A 9,430-nucleotide genomic window follows, 5' to 3' on the forward strand; every position below is an offset into this window, starting at 1 on the left:
TCAGTGTTATTCTGCTGCCAGGATGGAAGCTTGTAGTGAAAACTACTGGACGTCACTCCATTTACACCATGTGACCATGTGGATTCTACAGCGGACTGGTCCCCACATCTCTCCATGCCAACTAGCCAAACGAAGAACCAGCGAGGCTGCAAATTCTCCCGGAAAAACCAGCGGCAGACAGCGACGCAAGACTACGGCCCCTGAAGATCTTCACTGACGACAGCGTGTCTCTACGCGCTGTTAATGGGGGCATCAGGGGCTCTCGCTCTCTGGTTTCACTTAGCTAATGTGGCACAGCTGCACCTAACCCGCGAAACCCCAAACCCCCTGCCCGGGACAATTGTGGCGGTTCACAAACAAGGGTGTCGCTGTGTGTTTGAAAGGGCCCTACAGTCAGGGCGGGGGGCTTGGGGGGAGTGTGTGTGTGTGTGTGGTGGGGCTCTCATATGCAGCGCATGGCGGCCCAAAATCAGGCCCATTGATGGAGTCAGGCCGTCTGAAGTACAGCCAAGCACAAGCAGAGGATTGCCTGAGTCACAAAAAACCTATTTGTCAACACATGCAGTGTTCTTTGGCTACTTTTTCTGTAAACTTAGTAGGGGTCCAAACTAGTGGGAGGAGCTAGGGTGGAGGTCAATTATATTCAAAGTCCAATCAATTTGGAATTCCAATTCCCTTTTTTTGAATTATTATGAACATTTGGTTTACATTTTGAGTGACCTACTACTGTTCAACAGAGTTTGAAGCCCGTCATGTAGCTTGGCACACGAATACCACATGAACACAAGGCACCTTTCTGACAGGACTTTGGCAGGGTTTTGCGGATACTTAACGTTAAAACATAAGGTTCACATCAACCACAGCCTGTAGAAATGTTAAGCCAGAGGACTAAATCCCAGAACACACAACAATACCTGCCAGCTTCTGATAGATGGGATTTTTGAATCTGTCATTTGTAGTGATCTTTTCTTTCAGTTATTATTCTTAGACATTTTGGCAAATGCAATGAATGCCAGACCTCTCATCTGCTCACCTACCTTTTGCGCATAAACATACCAGAGGATGTATTTAGCTAAACAGCTCAACATACATGATCTTTTCCTGGATCCATCTGCTTTAGTGACAAAGTGAGTTAGTTCATTACGAGTTTTGATTGGGCTTGCAGTTTGACAGACAGTTTCCTTTACCAAGATACTCAAAAGAATCCAGCAATTTCTGTATATCTAGGGGGAACAAGATATACTGTGTGTGTGTTTTGTGCATATTTCTGCACTCAACTACCTACACAGTATGTGTATCACACTGTCTGTAATGCTTAAAACAATATGTAGAATTTAACATTTCAATGTACTTGTGACATGCTATACAGCAGAATTCGACTCATAAATTAATTGTAAGCCACTTAGATACTCTAACGGGTCAGGCCTCTGGCGGATATCAGTGGGAAGACTCTCTTCAGGGAAATACCAGGCACATGGTTCATCTGGACAGACGCAGCTTTTCACACAGAACTTAAGGCAACCAGCAGTTGGTTTGATAAGAAGTGTGTGTGTGTGTGTGTGTGTTTATAAGTGAGAAAGAGAACGAGAGAGAGAGGGAGAGGGTGATAGCTGGTAGAGAGGGAATGAGAGAGCGGTTAGAAAGAGAGTGGGAAAAAGAGAGAGAGAAGAGGGAGAACGAGAGAGCTGGTAGGAATTACAGGGGTGAGAGAGAGCTGTTAGAAAGAAAGGTAGAGAGAGAGAAGAGAGAGAGGCAGAGAGAGATGAGAGCTAGCAGGTACAAAGAGAGAGAGGTAGAGAGAGAGGTAGAGAGAGAGAGATGAAAAAGAGAAAGCTGGTACAATAATCAGAAACAGATCCACCATTTTGCTTATAGAGTGGCCTATAATAGAGAAATGTTTGAGAATTGCTGGCTATTTATTTTGCACTTTTTGCATCAATTTAGGCAATTCATTTCAATACAGAGTTTTTCCAAATGTGTGTGTGTGCATGTGTGTTGTGTGTGTGCACGTGCATGTGTGTGTGCATGTGTGTTGTCTGCCACTTATCGGGCTTCTTAAAGTCTTCCAGACATTCTGCGTTTAACTGGTCTTTCAGTAAACAGCCCCTTGCCAGTGTTTATTGGGACAGGTGGTTTCACGGTATGCCAAAGGAAGCCTGCTCAGCACTTCGGCTCACACACAACTTAATAAAAACCCAAACTCTAAAGGAGAATTCCAATAACGGCAAAATGTAACAGGGGAAAAAAATGCATTAAGATATCCTCATAAACATTTTCACTGGCACATGTTGAAGAGAAATTTTTTTTCTCATCCCATAATCCCACAGATGTAATTTGGTCAGTCGCATGCTGCACCTGTTTACTGATGTCAGACCTGAGCTTAAGTAGCAGTTGAGACGCGTTCAAATTCTTTTGTTTTGCTTGATTGAACTTCTATCTGCCTCAAAAGCAGCCAGCACTTCACGACTCAAAACAAGCACTCAGAGTATCTGAAAGACCTCGAATACCACTTCACACAACGGTCTGGCCATTGTCCGCTTATTACTTCGCAAAAGACCCCAGATTTCATTATCAGAAGTGGGATTAGAACCCAAGATGGTTCCAAACCCTCAGACATCAAATGAAGAATAAGGTCAAATTATTTGGAGGGGAAGAGTGACTGTCAGCACAGCACATGACAGTTGTGTCTAAATTCCCAACTTTATTGCAAATCCCAGACGTTGGAGCTGCTACGAGGGGCCTTGACTGGAAATGTAGAGTTATGGGGGCGTGGGGATATGTTGGCAGGCGCCAGCCGTGAAAGCCTTGGTCATAATCACAAAACGATGTTATTGAATGAGCAATTTTAATAAAAGAACATTATGGTATATGGTATAATGCCATTATACTGTATAGTTAAAAAGGTTGGGTTTTATGGAATATAAACCAACTTAAAGTGTTTATGCATCCTAGAACTAAAGGACAGCACAATATATACACTGCTGAAAGAAATTCAGGGGACCCTCAAATAACACATCTGGTCTTGTCTGGTCTGGTCAAAATATATTACAGATCAAATTCGTCACTGCACATTGTGTAGTTCTTTGACAAAAAATGACATTACAACGGTCAGAGGAAACCATAATCACCAACCGATTGAGGGCTGGGTTCAAATTCACACCATAAATCGAAATAAACAGTTGAAATCACAGGCTGGTCCAACTTGGGTGAATTTCAACATGGCAACCCATAATGGGACTCAATAGTGTGTATGGCCCCCACTGGCCTGTATGCACTCCCAGCAACATCTGGGCATGCTCCTGACGGCGGATGATGTCCTGGGGGATTTCCACCCAGACCTGGATCAGGGCATCATTGAGCTCTTGGACAGTCTCGCGCGCCTACTTGGCGGCGTCGGATGCACCGATACATAATGTCCCAGAAGTTCTCAATTGGATTCAGGTCTGGATTCAGTTTTATTTGCACCAAAACAGGTGACACTGATTGACAATCGCTTAGGCTTCCATACTGGACAGATTTATATCCCTGAAGTTTAATTGACTTGGTGTTACACTGTGATGATTACGTGCTCCGTAATACTTATAGTTTCACTAATTCACCCACAGATGTGCAACCAACTCGCCAGCAATGGTCAACATGCTCACAATGAAGCCTAATGCTTCATTCTTGTTTTAAATTATACCTAAGTTATTGTTCAGTCAGTAAGCCTATTTTGACATTGCACAAAGACAAAAATGGTCTTCTACTTTCAACAGGAGCCATTTGCTTTACGACTCGTGTTTCCCTCGCAAAGACGAGACAAATGCAGCGCCGTGGCATTCAGAAGGACAGCACATGCCTGTTTCCCGCCTGCTTCCTATCTCCTCGCAACCCTCCTGCTTAAGAGATCGAGGCTGGCCAGCCCCGGCCATAACCTGGGAAGCGGCTCCATGCGTGAGCCCGCACGCTCGCCAGTACGCAGCCTCTTCTTCCACAGCCCTCAAGCCAGGCACCCTCCTGGCAACACATGGAGGCTGGGTGTCTGTGCAGCCCCAGGCCAGCTCAAGGCTGGCCAACCACTGCCCCATATCGGCCAACCACAGCCCATCTGTCTTAAGGTCTTGGAAGACAAAGGCTAGGGGAGCTCCCTCTAAGAGGAAAGCCCTGTGCCGCAGGTACTCCTCAGATAGGACCGGAGCGTCTCTACCGCCTCCTGCAGCAGTGGGGAGGCGTTGGGCATCTTTGGATTTCTCCCCACCACCATAGTCCATAGACCTGCATTTTCTCGTAGTGACCAGACAACCGCATCCCCCGAGTCAAGATAAATAATTTATGAGCACAGGGTTTTGCATTTCTGCTCTTCAAGGAGTTCCAGCGAGGTTTCCTGCACCACGGAGACAGCATAGCGTTTTGATTTTCTCTGGATTATAGGGAGGGTGCTGTCAGACGTGCTCAGCCTTTCGTCTGTATGCAGTTCACGGACAGATCTGCTGTGCAGTTCTGACTTGCCCACAACGCCTGGTGGTTTGGCTACACGTCCACGCTTCTTAGCACATCAACAGCCATTCGTTGGTGACTGGGCTTCTAAGTCGCTCACACCACAAGCCCAACATGAACAAAATCTTTAAAAATAAGATGCAAAAATTGTCACTTTTTTTTGCAATTAGCAAGGCAAAATAAACGTAGTCTTGGTATCCCGATATCTGCCTCAGCGGTCTGCAGATTTTCTTTGCAGTTATGCTTGGGTGTTTCAGAGAAAACTATTGTTATCATGAGAGAAGAAAATCTGATTACGAGTTATCGCTCAAATAGAGTGATGATTACATGGTGGGCTGGGTCTGTGTTTTTGATACTTCTTCTAAGTAGTAAACTGTATGTGGTGGGGTTAGGCTAACACGCTACCTAACGCGTGTCCATCGAGCGTTGTTTAGCTAGCTAGTATATGAAACCAATCTGGTCTCCATGCTCAATATGCTGCTGCATAGATTTGCATAGGTTTGAAAGAGATCAGCTGGCTGCTGGAGGAGATTCGGGTGAAACCAACAATAGCAAGAACATGGGCGACACCAAATGTACCTAGCAGCAAGCCGAAACCAGGAAGAGCGCAGGGATATACTTCCCTTTTGAGCTGGGCTCCTCATAGGATTCTTCCTTGAGTTTTTCCTAGACAAGAAAACAGAATGTCTAGGACAAACTCTTAAAAGGAAGTAACCTCCATGTCATTTAATAATCCAAATGAACATAAACATTTGAAGCTATTAGAATTTCAGAAATACTCAATGTTCTTAACACATTTGTAACGCAACACCAAATGATTATGTGGAAGTAGGAGCTGAAGTATCCCACAAAATATTGCGGTAACTGATCAGCATGAAGCAAAATCTGATTTAAATCTAATTCAATACAGTTATGTTATGATATGATCTTTATCTCTATAATTCAATTCAGAAATGTAACACAATAACCCGTGCAGAAGAAAATCTAGTGGCTGACCTGCAATAAACCCAAACCCAAAATTAATTCAGTGTGCTATTTATACTGTACTCAATATTAAAGATTATTTAGATTCTGGAGTACCCCTATTCACACGAATATGCCTTGAGTCTTTTTCTTTGTTGGAACTTTGGGTTGTATTTCTAAAGATTGCTAAGTCCGTAGGAAAGCCAGGGTCTTCTTACAGTAGGCTCTGCCAACAACTGTTGTCATTTATGGCAGGCGTATTCAACTAGGCAGGGAGTCCATCTTGGCATGTCCACGGATGTGAACACAACAGAGCAAAGGGATGGACGAGTCGATGTGGCGGTACTAGTTAGGATATGTAAACAAACAACCGAATGAAGATTGGTACAGAGGAAAGGGACTTGGCTTTATCAAATACAAGTTCAGTTAAACTCAAAAGGTGACTGTCAAGGGCGGAGAAATACCTAGTTCAGAACTCTTCCCCTGCTTTTAAAACAAAAGATTTACGGGATGTCAACGGGTCCAGGGGTGTTTTAGGTCAGAGGACTAAGGGGCAATTCAGTAAAGATGGGTTCCCTCCCATTCATAGGACTATTTAATTCTTTGTGAGGCCAAAGGACTCCCAGCCTTCTCCTTGGGCCACCCGGTTAACACAGACATGTGTTCACTGTCAATCACAGCACGTCTCAACAAGCTCCTCCTCAGAGACACCGTTCTCACATCTAGACTGTTTAATTATTAATCGCAGTCTCATGTTATATCATATTTTGGCCAATGGTACGTCCAACCTGTGGGTTTGCCGTGCTGAGTGGTCGCACCGTTTTGTATATATCTAGACCTGGTTTGCCGTGCTTCCACCGATGACAATATGCTCATTATTCTCTGCACTTTGAGGTTGAACAATATGATATTTCACAGCAGGGATCTGATTGATTTTCTAGCCTTAGGCCTTCAGCCAAAATGGCATAGCAGCAGGCTGTATACTGAAACCATCGTCTATAGCACTTCAGTAACACCTGATGAACATGGCTCTTTTCCAATCCTTGCAATCTTTTAATGAATGTGTCCAATCACTGTAACATCACCTTGTGCTTTTACACGTGTCATTTAGCTGGGAAAACACGGCTAACTGAGGCCTTTTAACAATTAACCAAAGGAAGTCGGCGAAAAATGTGGAAGCATCTGACTGCTTATTTTTATCCCTCCCGGGTCGGCTCTGTCCAGGTCCAAACCCTTTAATTATAAAAAGGGAATAATGCTGTTTTCATTGCTTACAGCTGTAGGAGCCTGCCACTCCCAAAACAAACTGAACTTGTTATACTGCAATAATAACACAGTGGTGGCGAATGGATTAGCTTGCTCTGATCATACTGCACATCTTTCCGCTCTCTGCCCCATTCCACTTTTTGGTGGGCTAACAGTTAGCAATTTCCTGCACTACTGTCCTTTAGCAGCAGTGCCTGGGAGAACAGCACCCTGGAGAAACATTGCCCGTGACTTAAAGACTGGCAATTAGCTCCCGAAGCATAATGCCAAGGCTTAAATTTAGCGGGTCAGTACAGTCTGGTGCTGAGCAGGGAAGAGTCCACAGGCCTAGCCGGTTGCAAACTACACAGGAAAGCAGTCTACCCAGCACATAACTATTGGCCCAACTCCCATGTTCTCACATACAATCAATGATTGCAGTCAGTATAGTGTAACTGCATTGTGTTGAGAATTCTGCGTTCAAAATAACAGCTTTTCTAGCACAAAATAGCCTACATTTTCCCTACTTTTACAGCATTGTTTGCCAGTGTATTACTGCAGTTACTGTAAACAAAATCTGGAAGTTGAAAGCATTCTTTTTATTGTATTTTTTTGACTTGCCTATAATATTGAGGCCTCACCTCAATCTACGCCCATGTTGTAATCTTTTTTTGGGGTCTAGTCATGATGTCCTTGACCTTCACAACTGTAGGCCTATATTCATCTGGCATCAATTTTGGACAAAAGTCTACTCTTTTGGTAATCTATCTACTTCTCTCCCAGAAGATTCCACACAAAATAACAAGAGTATACTCATCACTTAACAACTTGGAGCCCTTTTCTTCAATTCCCAGCAAGTCACATGACAGTGGCAGCTGGACAATGCACGCCACATTGCGGGAGCCTCGCGCTCCACTCACTGCCCCAGGGACACTGGTGGCAAGAGTTCCTCAACAAAAATAGTTCCGCCCTGTGGCACCGACTGGCATTGACTGAATTCAGTGGTGTGGTACACAGATTCTTCTTGTTAACTCATCGGAAGCTTTCTATTCAGTCTGTCTTTGAAAAGATGAAGGGGTGGATGATGTGGATGACAAAGGTGTTTATGACACCCAAACCAGAGCCGACTGAATATGGGACACGAGACACTGTGACAGGGGAAACAAATGTTACAAGAAATACCTTAAAATTAGGGTAACATTTTCTTTGATGCATGAGTAGCTTACTCCTATCAGGACAACGCAAAAATTGTGAAGTTCTTCCGATAAACAAATAGACATTAGACATTGTTGAACGAATAATGCGCAACATTGACAGCTGAATTCGATAATTAGACTTCGGCGAAACAGGTTAATTGCCCCGGGGGGGGGGGGGGGGGGTAAACAGAGGTATACTGGAACTAAAGAGAGTTGTTTAGGGTTCTCCTATCTAGTTAGCCTATCTGACATTGTGCGGAGTATGCTTGTCTCCTATTAGCGCGTCCCACCGCACCATGCAGAAATGTAGAAGTTAGGACCTGTCACTAACGCAATATATCCAGTCAATGTTTAATTGCTTGTCATAATTAATCTATTTAAAATCAAGTTCTAATGCATGCTAAGGCAAATCATTAAAAGCTTTGCGTAATTCTATTTCAAAAAGATGCGCATCGATGTGCATGTTAAATCACAAATCCCTATATTCAAAAGTCAGATTAATACTAGAACAGCTTAAATGTTCACTCCATAACATGGTTGCTTTATAATCTACTCAAGACTGCATTGACATATTGAAAGTGTTGAGAACAAATCCAAATAATTAATCCGATATTTCCTAATATACAAAAAAGCACAAAATTATCAAATAAATCATGGCCTACCTATTCTATGCAAGTGTTTTCGTCCTATCCAGGCTTATGGATACATTCTGTTACGCTCCTCAAAATTGAATGGTCCTCGCGGATGAATGATCCAAAAACGGCAGGTTGAGGAAAGAAGCCTGTGTTTCTGGGTCGGAAAGGGGGAAAGAATCCACTGAAAGAGTAAAACAAACTTAATCGTTCAATAATAAAACGTGGTTAATTGGCACGTATACATCCTAACAGCCGTCGGACAGTGAGAAAGTTACGCTGACTCTCAAAAACACGGGCACCACCACCAATCTTGTCATGACCTCACCCTAGCGTCAGCCAATGAGGACGGGAAGCGATGCAAAGAGACTTTCAAGAAGCGCTCGATACTGTTTTCTTACATTGCAGTAGTTCTGGCGACTGGCAACTTGGTTGTTGCTGTTTCTGAAGAAAAAAAACATAACTTTTTGCATAACATTCGATATTATTCGCTACAGGCCCTACTGCAGTACATAAAACAACTTTTAAATGAAACTGGACTTTGGAAGATCTTGTAGCTGAGTGTAGTAACTATAGCCCAGAATATTAGTTTACTTACTGTAAAAGAGTAAAATAAAGTACATTAGGCCTACAAATGACCTAGAAACGTGGGCGAATGTTGTTCACCGGTTTAAACCGTTGCCCATGCAGATACCGCTGCCGCATGTGTTGGTTCCTTTCCATTGCTCACTATCGCGTTTATAATCCCTAAATTCTGTCTTCTGTCAAAAAACTAGAAATGGCCAAAAATGTATGTGTAAAGAAAAAAGTGCCAGGCGACAATGGCAGGAACACACAAGTCTTGTTCTGGATTCATTTGTAACATATTTTGCGTCATCTAGTGGTGAAGATTTGGAACAACAGTCCATAGATGTTTTA

General features: G+C 43.4%; 1 protein-coding gene across 1 annotated transcript in view; it reads right to left on the bottom strand.

Moving 5' to 3' along the window:
- Window positions 1-8,868, bottom strand: part of megf10 (multiple EGF-like-domains 10) — a 71,202-nt gene extending 62,334 nt beyond the window's left edge. The window contains exon 1 of the mRNA XM_010889645.5: window positions 8,543-8,868. The gene's annotated coding sequence lies outside the window, so the exon portion shown is untranslated. The remainder of the gene's footprint in view (window positions 1-8,542) is intronic.
- Window positions 8,869-9,430: the final 562 nt, after the last annotated feature.

Source organism: Esox lucius, chromosome 14 (assembly GCF_011004845.1).
Source record: "Esox lucius isolate fEsoLuc1 chromosome 14, fEsoLuc1.pri, whole genome shotgun sequence".
Classification (NCBI taxonomy): Eukaryota; Metazoa; Chordata; class Actinopteri; order Esociformes; family Esocidae; genus Esox; species Esox lucius.